General features: G+C 45.3%; 1 long non-coding RNA gene across 1 annotated transcript; it reads left to right on the top strand.

Annotated features, from left to right (window-relative positions):
• Positions 1–174: 174 nt before the first annotated feature.
• On the top strand, positions 175–11,990 carry LOC139748362 (uncharacterized). The gene is made up of 3 exons (XR_011712645.1): positions 175–263; positions 5,113–5,232; positions 11,861–11,990. It is a non-coding gene; the product is annotated as an uncharacterized lncRNA (long non-coding RNA).
• The last annotated feature ends 446 nt before the right edge of the window (positions 11,991–12,436 follow it).

Raw genomic sequence — 12,436 nt, 5'->3', positions numbered from 1 at the left:
CTAGGTTGCGATCGTCATCTGTCTTACAATAAGAGCCGAGCGCCATCAGACTCTCGTTACACTACACGAGTCTGGTCGGATTCCTCTAATTCCCAATCCAAATGTTTTAGGCGAAAATGACATTTTTCTAAACATGGGGAATATGGAAATTTAGCCATCTCTCGAGACAGGATGCGCACGCACATTATCTCGTCAGGGGGGAGGGAAGGAAAAGCATTACGAGGAACTGCTTGATCTCACAGCTGTCAAGCACTTCATTAAACGTAAGTTCCATGGAAAGATATGTTCATCATAATTATGTTCGTCCCCTTGAATTAATATTTTTGTACCCAAACGGAAAGTAAGCTAGCGATACACAGCTTTGTTTCTTAAGTTTCTAAAAGTAGATTTTGAAAAAAAAAAAAAGAATAATACCTAGGTTGACGAAACGAATGATTTCTTTATTAGTCTATTATTTAAGTGGGAATGGAAATTACCCTGAATTCAAACTATATTTTCTTACCTAATATTATTTTTCGCCATCAGATGACAAGTCAGCTGATATTTATCTGTAAATCTATTCACAGGAAGGATTGTGTGATATATAATCCTTATTATTAAAGGCATAGGATTTCCAACTTGTATCTAACAATATCATCCATAAAAGATATTTGGAATATGAAAAACCTTTACTTCCAGGGAAAACTTTTCAATACTTTGCTTCAGAGACAGTACATATTTAAAAACAGTAAGTGAAAATTCATGGCGCCTTATAACTTATTTCATGTTTATTCTGAAAGTTTTTGAACTTTCAGAGATTCCAAATATTTTCTTCCTTTGTGATTAATATGTTTCGGCTATCCATTATTTTGTTGACTGCTGTTGTACTGTCTGACATAGTTTTGAAACCTTCTGTAACTGTGTAACGCTTATTCGAGTCCTCTTCTCTTCCTTTACATTTTTGGAATTAATGGTAAATTCTAAAGTAATTAGTATGCGTATTCTATATATCCGAACTTTGTTTTAAGTAACGTGAAACTATGACTAATCTAGTTTGGATTCTTAGCTCTGTTTAGCGAATGTTACCGGACTCTGCATTCAAACTGGAACACGGTCAGCGTCATCCATACCGCACGGGGAAAAGGACAGCGTGGTCTGGGAATTTTTCTAACCCCTCATTATTCTAGGGTGGATAGAGATGATTTTATTTTCTCTTCACATCTCATATTTTGCTGGTATTGTACCCACCATGACGCATCAATGTGTGTAATTACGTATATGTACTGTGTTGGGAGAGATTTAATTACGCGAGGAGCTGCTTCGTATCCCAGTTTCTTGTAATGAAATTTTATGAGTTCTCGAATGTTGGTAGCATTTTCTCCCTTCTACCTCAACTGGTTCCATGAGTCCATTGTTTTGTTATCGGAAAAATGCTTTCTCACGTTCCTCTGTACACTTCTTGAATTGTAGCCTCGTCTCCACGCTCTTCTATCAAAGAACTCTCCATTGTCTTGATAGCCCAGAAATTCATGAGTTTATCACGTCTCCCCTAATTCTTCCTTCCCCATGTGTGGATAGACTGACGGTTTCCCTTCTTTCTTCATAATTCATTCCACTCATGTGTGGTGACAGTCTTTTTGCATTTCTTTGGACACTTTCCATCATTTCTATGTGGCTCGTGAACTTCTCACCTTATAATGGATATTTAATGCCACCATTCAAAACAAAGAATACATCTTATATCATCACCGTAACATACAGTCTGTTTCCGAAACCTTATATATTACAGAGACGGCTTAGTATACCACAATGAAAGTAGTCTTTGTTCAGATGTCATAAATTCTTTTCGTGTGAACGGTTGCTCCGACTATTGAAAGGGTTGATGCGCCCTTGCCTGGAGCACTGGTCTCACAGCTGGGAAGGCTGAGCTCTACTCTCCTGATAGACAGAATCGAGTTCAAAACAGTTTAGCTGATCCAGTCTCGCATTCTGGCCTCAGAACATGATACACGCTGTGGTGCTGGCTCACTCTCCTTCTTCTATAGATATTACTATAGTTTCTTTTCTCAAGGATTTGACCTAGTATCTTCTGAGTCTGCGTATGATACAGCTGTGGATAGAGTTGTACGCTCGTGAGGTCCCACTTCTTGTGATTCTCTGTGTTCACAGTCACCATTTTGAACATATGTAAGTTGTTGCAGTCTCAGACAGTGTAGTCCAGGGTACCTATCTTTTCTTGAGATCACGAGAATTAGATTTAATACCCTTCACAGGCGTGTGGCAAGACGGTTCAACCCAGCACCCTCCGCTTTAGGGATGAGCCTACGAGAGCTGGCTGCTCCTAGGTTGCAGACGCTCGCTCCCGCACCTTACTCTAGCCTTACCCCTGCCGCTCAACACACCAACAAACGAGGTTCTATGGAAGAAACTAATGGAAGATAATCATACACATAAACATACGAGTATTTGTGTCGAATCTCATGAGTCTCAGCTTGAGAGGGACGGCTGACGGGACGGTATGAACCAACGGGAACATCCGGGACAGCTTGTCTCTTAAGACTGTGTGACCTCCTGCAACACCCAGTTGACCCTCACCATTAGTTCCGCCTGGTGCCTGCAACCTGCGCAGACAGGAACCTTCATCAGTCGTTCTCGACCACCGGGGTGAGAAGGCTTAGTTTCCCCCAGCCGCCCGCCCTTCCCCTGTGGTTATCTCTGCGTGTGACGCTCCTCTGTCGGGGACGTGGTCCTCCTCTGGCCTGGCTGGCGGCCCGACGCCCCCTCCTCCGCCGACAACGGCGTCCGTTATGTTCACCAGATCGATAAATCCCTGCAATTCGTCCCCTTTCTCTGGGATGTTCGGTTTGCCTCAAAAAATGCTAGGCTGCGTTTAGGCAGATCCAGTAAACCGTTTATATCTTCCACGATAAAGCCTGGTGACACATGACGTACCTATGCTAATGCACACATACACACACACACACACACACACACACACACACACACACACACACACACACACACACATATGGATGAGTAGTGATTTTCAAACCGGTGGTTTACTTCTTGTGTGAGTTTTTACCATGGTTGGAGAGCGATCACGTACGAGAAGTCATCCACCTCAGCCTTCTCTGGAAGAGGTCCATCATTTACCCAAGCCTCAGCTCACATGTCCCCTGGCACAAATTGGCCCTTGCGTCTTGTGTTTACACGACTGATGGGAGTCAAAGTATATTTCGTTCTCATCCTTTTCCATCGTTACTTTTCTCTGGCCACATCTGAATTCACATTGGTCTCTTAAGAACATATTGTCCTCTGTATTGCTTTATATTGCAGTAAGAATAAGTACATCGTCAGGAAATTCTATTTGGTTTTATTGGGCAAGTCAGTGATATAAATCAGTAATGGGAGTGGTCCGCAACGCCCCCGTGAGGGACGCCAGTCCCTTCCTTCCTGGCATGGCAGGTTTCAGTCCATTTATACGGTTGCCCCGTCAGCCTCCAGCCTGGAGACGCGACTTCCTTGGTAACCATCGTAAGGGAGGGTACTGAACACCCTCCGACAGTCGAAGAAATCCCGATCCATCCTTCCACCTCTGTTTTCTAAGATGTCCTTCCTTCTCAAACCCTGTGGTGTATCTCAGTTGTTCCTGCAGCCCAGAGCTTACCTAATCTGCTCACTGATGATTTACCCCAGTACCTAAAAGACCATGCTCTCTAAAGACATGGGGTCTGTAGCTCAGTGCCTCCCCGACATAAAGACAACCTTCTCACTGGAAGACAGGCCACCCTCTGCCAGCGAGATCTTAAAAGTCATCCCCGGCGGCGTTTGGGGCTTGTTTACACTCCTGTACGGGGTGCCATCTGGTTCTCCATGCCTCTTCTTTGTCCCCGAGTTGTCACGTGACTACTTTTCCAGGGTATCGTCCTCTTCCAGACCAGTAGTGCTGGAAGGAGGGCTCGGGCATTATCCTAACCAATCGAGAATAATGATGATAACAGGCCAGATAAGTCGTGAGGGACGCTTCTGCAGGGAGGAGGAAAGCTATGCAATGGTAACAGCTCGGGGAAACCATCAGATTCCGCAAGTAAATATCTTTATATACACAGAGAATTGCCATATCATGGGCAAAAAGAAAAAAAAAAAAAAGAGCTACTGAATCCTCTCGTGTCGGGTGGGAATCCACGATTCGCTAGCAGGGGCGTCGTCGATGAAGGACCCACAGCACCTGGGTGCTGGACCTTGTCACATGGTGACCTGGTCAAGCTCGTTATCTAAGCCACCAGCCCCAACACGTCACGCTATCGATTGTTGCCCGTCCCTCGGCAGGACTTACAGACTGCACTCGTTGCTCTCGTTCGTGCGCAACAATTCGTTGGGCTCCGTTCGTCAAATGCACTCCTCACCTGCCTGCCCCTCCCCATTCCTCTTCCAGCCTCCCTTCTGTTTGTATCATTCGTCGTTTCCGTTCGTCGGTTGCATTTATCTCTTTCATGTGACGGCCACTACGATAGCCTGCTGTTATTCTTCAGTTCCCTCCCTGGGCACCACCTGGCTAGGTAGGTACTCTTCGTTTTACCCCAGCAGGTTTTCCGGCTGTCACCTGCACCTGTGACCAAACTCCACTCGTCACAACCAGCCTCCACCTCCCCGTGGGCCTCCCACTGCTCGTCTTTTTAAGTGAAGAAACTCTCCATTAACCAAGTCTGACTCCCTGGTCATGTCGCCTTAGTGTGCCCACACCACACCAGGGGGTCTAACGTGACGTATGACTCCCTGGTCATGTCACCTTAGTGTGCCCACACCACACCAGGGGGTCTAACGCGACGTCCTCTTAAGGAATTGAGAAGTCCTCTATACCTCGAATAGAAATCACGCCTCTTAAATGTTGGATGGGGGAAAAAAAAAAGAGAAATACACTACTACAGCGTTCACTTAGAACGCTTGAGGAAAATAATGTGAAGGTTGATAATGCCTTTAATACAACATGAAATCGTAGGTGTATGGCTTGCACTGGCTTTTCCAAGTGAATGATATTATGGAATACACGACTTCGATATACGAGTTCACATATTTTATTGATGACAGTTCCTCTCCCGGATTTTCCCCTAAGGCCAAACCTCTGTTTTTCAGCTAGTGTGTAATGATGACAGCCTTATGGAGGTATTGATGTACTGGCAACGCATCTAAGACACCAGGAATGCATCAACGCGGTTGATGAGCCGCTGGCATTCCCTCACATCACTATGTAAGGTACGTCACCTGATGTTATCCACACATCGCTCAGGAAAGATGAGGAAAAACAGATACATCCTGAGGCACGAGGGGATGTGTCCGTCGATGTCGTCATCATTACGTCGAAGTAATGGTAGGTACTGGTCGTGCCATGAGAAGCCCCCCTTCCCCATTCTGGTTACCATGGGCAACCATCCCCCCCTCCCTTCCCTCCCCAGCCTACGTCATCACATCCCCCCCACCTTTCCCCCCTCCCTGCAGCGGGGGGGACAGAGGCGGCAGCGTACACAAAGGGCCTCCCGCGAGCGACCCCAGCAGCCCAGAAGGCTGGTTGAGACGGGGCGGTGCACCACGGGGCCATGTCCTGCACCACGGGGCCATGTCCTGCATCACGGGGCCATGTCCTGCATCACGGGGCCATGTTCTTCCTCTGTTTTGACGTCATGACGAGGTATGCGCGCCTGCAGCCCTGGTGTGGTGCTGAAATGCAGACGGGGAGTACCTGTTCCACCCTCTCTCTCTCTCTCTCTCTCTCTCTCTCTCTCTCTCTCTCTCTCTCTCTCTCTCTCTCTCTCTCTCTCTCTCTCTCTCTCTCTCTCTCTCCCATCAATAAGACGCGAATGGCGTAGGTGTTAATTCCCTCCGTCATGAACGGTCTAGAACCGCAGTGCGCATCCCTCTGTGACGAGACACCCTCCCTCCCTCCTGCTGGCGGCGTTACCTTCAGTGGTCTTGTAACAAATCAGGGCTCGTCAGGGGCTACCGTCATGCTGGAGGGGGGGGCTTCAGTGTGCCGGGCTGTGGTTATGTAGTTCTCATACACTGAAATATCGAGCACAGTCCAGCTGTGTGGGTATATAGGAATCATTATGAGGAGGGGAGGAGAGGAGAAGGGGGGAATATTGCAATAATCAATAATGCTTCCGTGTAGGTATGGAGAGAGAGAGAGAGAGAGAGAGAGAGAGAGAGAGAGAGAGAGAGAGAGAGAGAGAGAGAGAGAGAGAGAGAGAGAGAGAGAGAGAGAGAGAGAGAACAATTCCATAGTTTTATTCTCACAACAGACGAACATATATTCTTCCATAAGGTCAGCAGACAGTCTATCAGGCTCAGGGCAGGATACAGTCCATCAGGCTCAGGGCAGGATACAGTCCATCAGGCTCAGGGCAGGATACAGTCCATCAGGCTCAGGGCAGGATACAGTCGATCAGGCTCAGGGCAGGATATAGTCGATCAGGCTCAGGGCAGGATACCGTCGATCAGGCTCAGGGCAGGATATAGTCGATCAGGCTCAGGGCAGGATACAGTCGATCAGGCTCAGGGCAGGATACAGTCGATCAGGCTCAGGGCAGGGTAATGCGTATCGTCATGGAGACAGAAAACTGACTAACATGATAACACAATCTATTAGAAATAAAAAGGACGAAATTATTCGTAGGCTGTTTCCTACTTTGATGAAGTGTTTATACTTTCGCTTTGTCTCCTTTACTTTAGTAAAATAGTATCTCGTGTGTGTGTGTGTGTGTGTGTGTGTGTGTGTGTGTGTGTGTGTGTGTGTGTGTGTTATTATTATTATGCAATAAATATATACCTGATCTGTCTTTCACTGTATGAACGGTGTTATAGGATCTATATAATTCAAGTGACTGAACTATATCTTAATGGTAGTTTAGGGTTAATCCTTTACTGGATCTGATTGTCATTAATTGATAGTTTTCGTCGTGGTTGTTGGCAGGTCTGTAGCGAAGACGATCCTTGGATCAGCTGTCGTATCTCACGGTTATCTAGAACATGATAATGCGTCTTGATGGACCAGAGCCAGGATGTGGGTTCGAGACCCACACCCTCCTGGACACATCTGGTGCACTCGACTCGCCGTGGACATCGAGGGCTTAGGTTCGAATTCTGTTTGCAGCAGTTGGTCCACAGTCAACCCAAGCTGTTCATCCACCCCTTGGGGGTTAGTCGATAAAATAGGTACCTGACCCAGGTTACTTGTGACCTCTCACCCCACTACGAGAAGGCCCCTCCAACATCTGGCGTTAGTCCTCTTCCATGAAGATGAAGATGATCCTCAATTCGAAGGTGTCTTCTCCTTACGATTCCCGCCTCAAGATCCCACTTTGTTCACCAGCCTCTTGCGGTATAGCGTTATATTGCCTTCAAACGCTACAGAAATAGACACAGTCTACGAAAAATGTTCTCTCTGGACCACGACGGAGTTCACTTTCCCGTGGAGGTGTTCAAGAGGAGTTCACTCTCCCGTGGTGTTCAAGAGGAGTTCACTCTCCCGTGGAGGTGTTCAAGAGGAGTTCACTCTCCCGTGGTGTTCAAGAGGAGTTCACTCTCCCGTGGAGGTGTTCAAGAGGAGTTCACTCTCCCGTGGAGGTGTTCAAGAGGAGTTCACTCTCCCGTGGAGGAATTCAAGAGGTGTTCTTAAGTGCTTCCCGTCTCTCGCTTGCCTCCTCCCCTCCACACAGTCAACCGCTTCCTTCCTTACTGTGGTTCAGCGTGGCTTCCCGATTGTCATCATCAAAGACAGATGTGACATTTGCCTTCATCAAGGACCATAGCGACAACTCTGATATTCTAAGTGGTTTTTCAAGTGTGTGTGTGTGTGTGTGTGTGTGTGTGTGTGTGTGTGTGTGTGTGTGTGTGTGTGTGATATCTATTCTGAGTCATAAAGATAAGTTACATCTTTTTTTTCCTCTCCACCAGAACAGCTGATCAGTCTGTCCAGAATTATCTCCGTCGCATGGCGTCATCCCTCCCGTCCACCACGGTAAAGAAAACCACCCCAGTAACCCGTTACCCCTCCCGTCCACAACGGTACAGTACCCCGCACCGGTAACCCGTTACCTATCCCTGGCCTGCCCACCTGTCACGTCATTTCCGGCTCACCTGGTGACGGCCATCTTCGCCCCCGTCACACACCTTAAGATGCATCGTCACATCTCTCAAGTTACGCCGTCACATACGCTTTAGGACTGAAGCGTCACACGCCTCAAGATGAATTTGCATGATTACGCTGGAGGCTCCAGTCACCAACCAAGTCCACTCTAAGAGAAGTTAATGAAAGGTCATTTGAGTGTCAATACTGTATTCTCGTTAACCCATGAATAATTAGGATAAAGAGACAGTTAAATGCTCACCCCGTGAGTGACCAGAGAAGCCTTGCAACCATCCATTTCGAAATAACTAACTGGCAACTTATTAACCGTTCTCTGCTTGTCACTTATCTAATCTATCCTGCCACGTCCTTCCCATCCTCCATCGTGTCACCTGTCCCGTCCTATTCCATCTATCCTGCTCCTGAGGATACTCTTTTTGCTAGAGTCTTTGAGATCAAAGTACACTGCGAGGGTGTTACGCCAACGTGCAAAAGATAAACAAAAAAATGTAAACGTTGCAAAGTTGGATGTAAACGTTTGCTAGGTTGGATGGATGCGCTAAGCAGGTTACTGCAAACGTTATAATGTTTTGTTTGGTTGGACTAGAGGACACGATATTTGGGTCAGGGGCCACAGAACATGTCAAGGTCGTCAGGCAGCGAGGATAGATGGGTTTTTCGCTGTAGAGAGCACGTTCTCTCTTCAAATAGACAGATTTATAGAGAGATATATAGATAAAAATGGCTTTTCATAAAATGATTATGTCTACAGTTCCATAGCCTGGGCGTGTGTGATTACTGAGTCCCCACTTTCCAGAGGGAACTCGTCAGCTTCGCTCTCAGATATCCTTGATCATATACATCATCCATGCACAAAGAAAGCATTCTACGCATATAAACTATTTTTTCATCATGTCGAGGGGAGTTCTGGTCGAAGAAACCTGTGTACAGTCTGTGCTCATTTTTTTTCATCTTCAATGTCCTCTGCATTTAGTATTTCCACTCCTACTTTCTATGTCATGTATTCATGCGTTCGTGTAAGCGTGGAGTATGCCTCGCCTTCTCGTAGCATAAAGCCATGGCAGGAGAGGCGGGGTCATCGACCCCGCCTCTCCCACCTGGCTCCCCAACCCTATCCTGGAGTTGCTCTCTCTCTCACCACCAAACTGGAAAGTTCAGCTTCGTCTTCTAAAAATAAAAGAGTCGGAGGAAAAAGCATTTTTCCCAAGCTTTATTTGTAAAGTGAATTAAACCGATATGTGACATAACTGAGTCTGAGTTCTTATGGATGTATATCTGCCTGAAGTATTATGTAATGGAAAGTATATCAATTTGAGTCAGCTTTCTCTGACGTCATTGTAACTGACGTCATCATCCAGATGCATCTCAACTTGGGACATCACCACAAAGAAGGAGATTTAAGGACTATAACCATCATAATATGATTTTTCGTTTCCAACACATCGCTGAACGTTGGCGGATGCTGTGATCTGTATATGAAGGGGGTGCTAATGAAAAATAAATGAGTTCCCTTACTTAGTCCAGGGATTAACTCGGTTCATTCACGTTTTGAATATGTTAAAAAAAATTCTGACACATACAATTTTCTTTTCTTCACGTTTCACTTTTTTTTTTATAAAAGAAATATCGAGATAAATATGATGGCAACATTAAGGAAGGTTGCTAACGAGGGATTTAACCGTTGCTTCATTCATTCTCGCGGAGTTTGCACGGGAAACTGAAAGGATTCGCTAATAATGATTAACACGAGAGGACTACTCTATCCTTTATTTCAGATATATGTCAGAAAAAGGATATAATACCCGCATGTAGATAAAAAGAGCCATGAAATAGCAAAATAAGGGAAAACAGCAATACATGATGGATATTATTCATCTATATTTCAGTATGTTGACAGAGAGGAGTTAGAGAGGGACGTCAGGTATTATGGCGGGCTGGGGACAAAGGGGAGCGGGCCGCTGGGAATGTGGAATGGGAATAGGGTATGGGAGAGTGAAATAGGTAGGGCGGGGGTGAGTTTGTCGCCTACTGGGGACGGGCCGGACACAACGGCCGTTGGTCCCTTCCAGACGCACCGTTATGCTCGCTTTTATACAGGCAGAGGATCACCTCTTGAGCTAGAGATTGAATAGGTGTTACGTGTATGAGATGAGAGTAAGCGATATAGTCGTTGATGCGGGAAATTACGAATACCGATGAATCATGGAAACATCGAATGACTTCACGTGTGCAAATTTCCTCAGTATTTGTTAGTCTTGTCATGAGCATTCATCATTAGTCCATAGTTTCTGACGTGAGCGAGAGTGGATGACAATAAGCTTCCAGAAGAGTGGAAATTCGATGAAGAGCAGCATAAATGGGTCTTGGACTCATAGGAATATATATATATATATATATATATATATATATATATATATATATATATATATATATATATATATATAAAGTGTGCGGAGGTGAACCCTCCTCCCCAAGTCTCACCCCAGCAGTCTAAATTTCTCTCTCAAAATCCATCACCTGCTCTTGCTTGCTAACCCAATATCAGTATCCAAAACTTACGATGTGAAAGGGGTTAAATAGATTTATTTCACTGCAACTTTGGTACAATACTTGAGCAAGGCGGTACAACCCGTTAGCACAACGGTACAACCCGTTAGAACGACGGTGCATTTCCTTGGGGCCTTTAGCCCGTTCTCAAAGGGTCGGGGCCTAAGGCCAGCCGTCTATAACCCAAGGGTCGTACCGTATCATTACCCAAGGGTCGTACCGTATCATTACCCAAGGGTCGTGCCGTATCATTACCCAAGGGTCGTACCGTATCATTAAAGAGCCGTACAGTCGTGCTCTTTAATAACAATTCCTCTGTCCTCACCCATCCTAGCTCCACGTGAGGCACGCCATTCATCCCTTCCACAGGACTTCCCGCCACCTGGGATGGGGGATTTCTTAATATTACTAAGGATCATGTACGAAAGCCATGCAGTCCTATTTGATATGGCAATCTGGAAGGGAGAATGTCATCCCCTTGGGTGGCGTTATTATTTTTATCAGTGTTGTCCCCAGCCTCTCTTGTTGTCGAGGTTTGACCTGACCTGACCAGGTTCTGCCATCACCTCTCAAGTAGGGTAATAATGAAGAGGGATTAAAGAGGCAAGGTCATTACAGTAATTGGACATCATAATATATATTGTTCATAAACCCCCCCCCTCTCTCTCTCTCTCTCTCTCTCTCTCTCTCTCTCTCTCTCTCTCTCTCTCTCTATCTATCTATCTATCTATCTATCTATCTATCTATCTCTATCTATCTATCTATCTTGAGAAAGAGGCCACTAGCGAAACAAAAGGAAATAAACAAAAGTATAAGGAATTTAGAGGCACTTCCTGGGGACGTGGAATATATGAAATATCATGAAAGGCTGACAGAATTGCAGTTATATAGCTTAGCTAGAGAAAGAACAAAAAGATATGATTATTCTTCGCAACATATTGACGATGCATAGAAAGTCATACTGAAATGTGCGGGGAAATCTCGTCTTAGGTACTCTCTTTAAACGACCCTAGTGTGGAGTTTAGAAAATGATTAGAATGAATCTTAGGTCACGCGTCCTGGGTATGACCTCACGTGACCTGAGTCACATGAGGTCAAAATATTGGCCTTTGCCAACCCACGTTACCCGACCCACCCTGCCACTGACCGGAGCTGGACGTGTATTGAATATATTTTCTTCTCTTCTTACAGTCAAAAAAATTCAAGCTACCATCATGAGGGAAATTTACAAGAAATCAAGACGGATTTGCATACGACATTATTCGGTCTATCTGCCGTCTGGAACTCAAGCTAAGAGGTAAGACTTTTAATTTGATTATGCAATCATGATGCAGACTAGGCATCTTATCATATGATCTTAGTAAAAGTGTTCTTTAAACCTCCTGGTTGTCTTCTATGTCCGTCTGTTTGCTTCAGTTCAGTGAAACGATGTTTTCTTGTATTGGATCTTTGAATGATATGCTATATTATTATATTTGCTCCTAGCAAAGACTTATTTTACTAAAGTGGCTTGACGGCCATAGCCTAGCCCTTTCAATTTCATGTGATATCTACAGACATTCCACTGGACGCCGTATTCTTCATAATGGAAGCCATTCAGTATGCATGATAATATCCTCATGAGTCCAGTATGCATGATAATATCCTCATGATTCCAGTAGGCATGATAATATCCTCATGTTTCTAAAAGTTAAATGTTAAATAAACTGTCATGTTTGGTGTTGTTATGAGTCTTGAACCCCCTGCTTTTGGCGAATTTCCCCAAGA

This window comes from Panulirus ornatus, chromosome 73 (assembly GCF_036320965.1).
Source record: "Panulirus ornatus isolate Po-2019 chromosome 73, ASM3632096v1, whole genome shotgun sequence".
NCBI lineage: Eukaryota > Metazoa > Arthropoda > Malacostraca > Decapoda > Palinuridae > Panulirus > Panulirus ornatus.
This window is presented reverse-complemented; position numbering and strand designations above follow the sequence as displayed.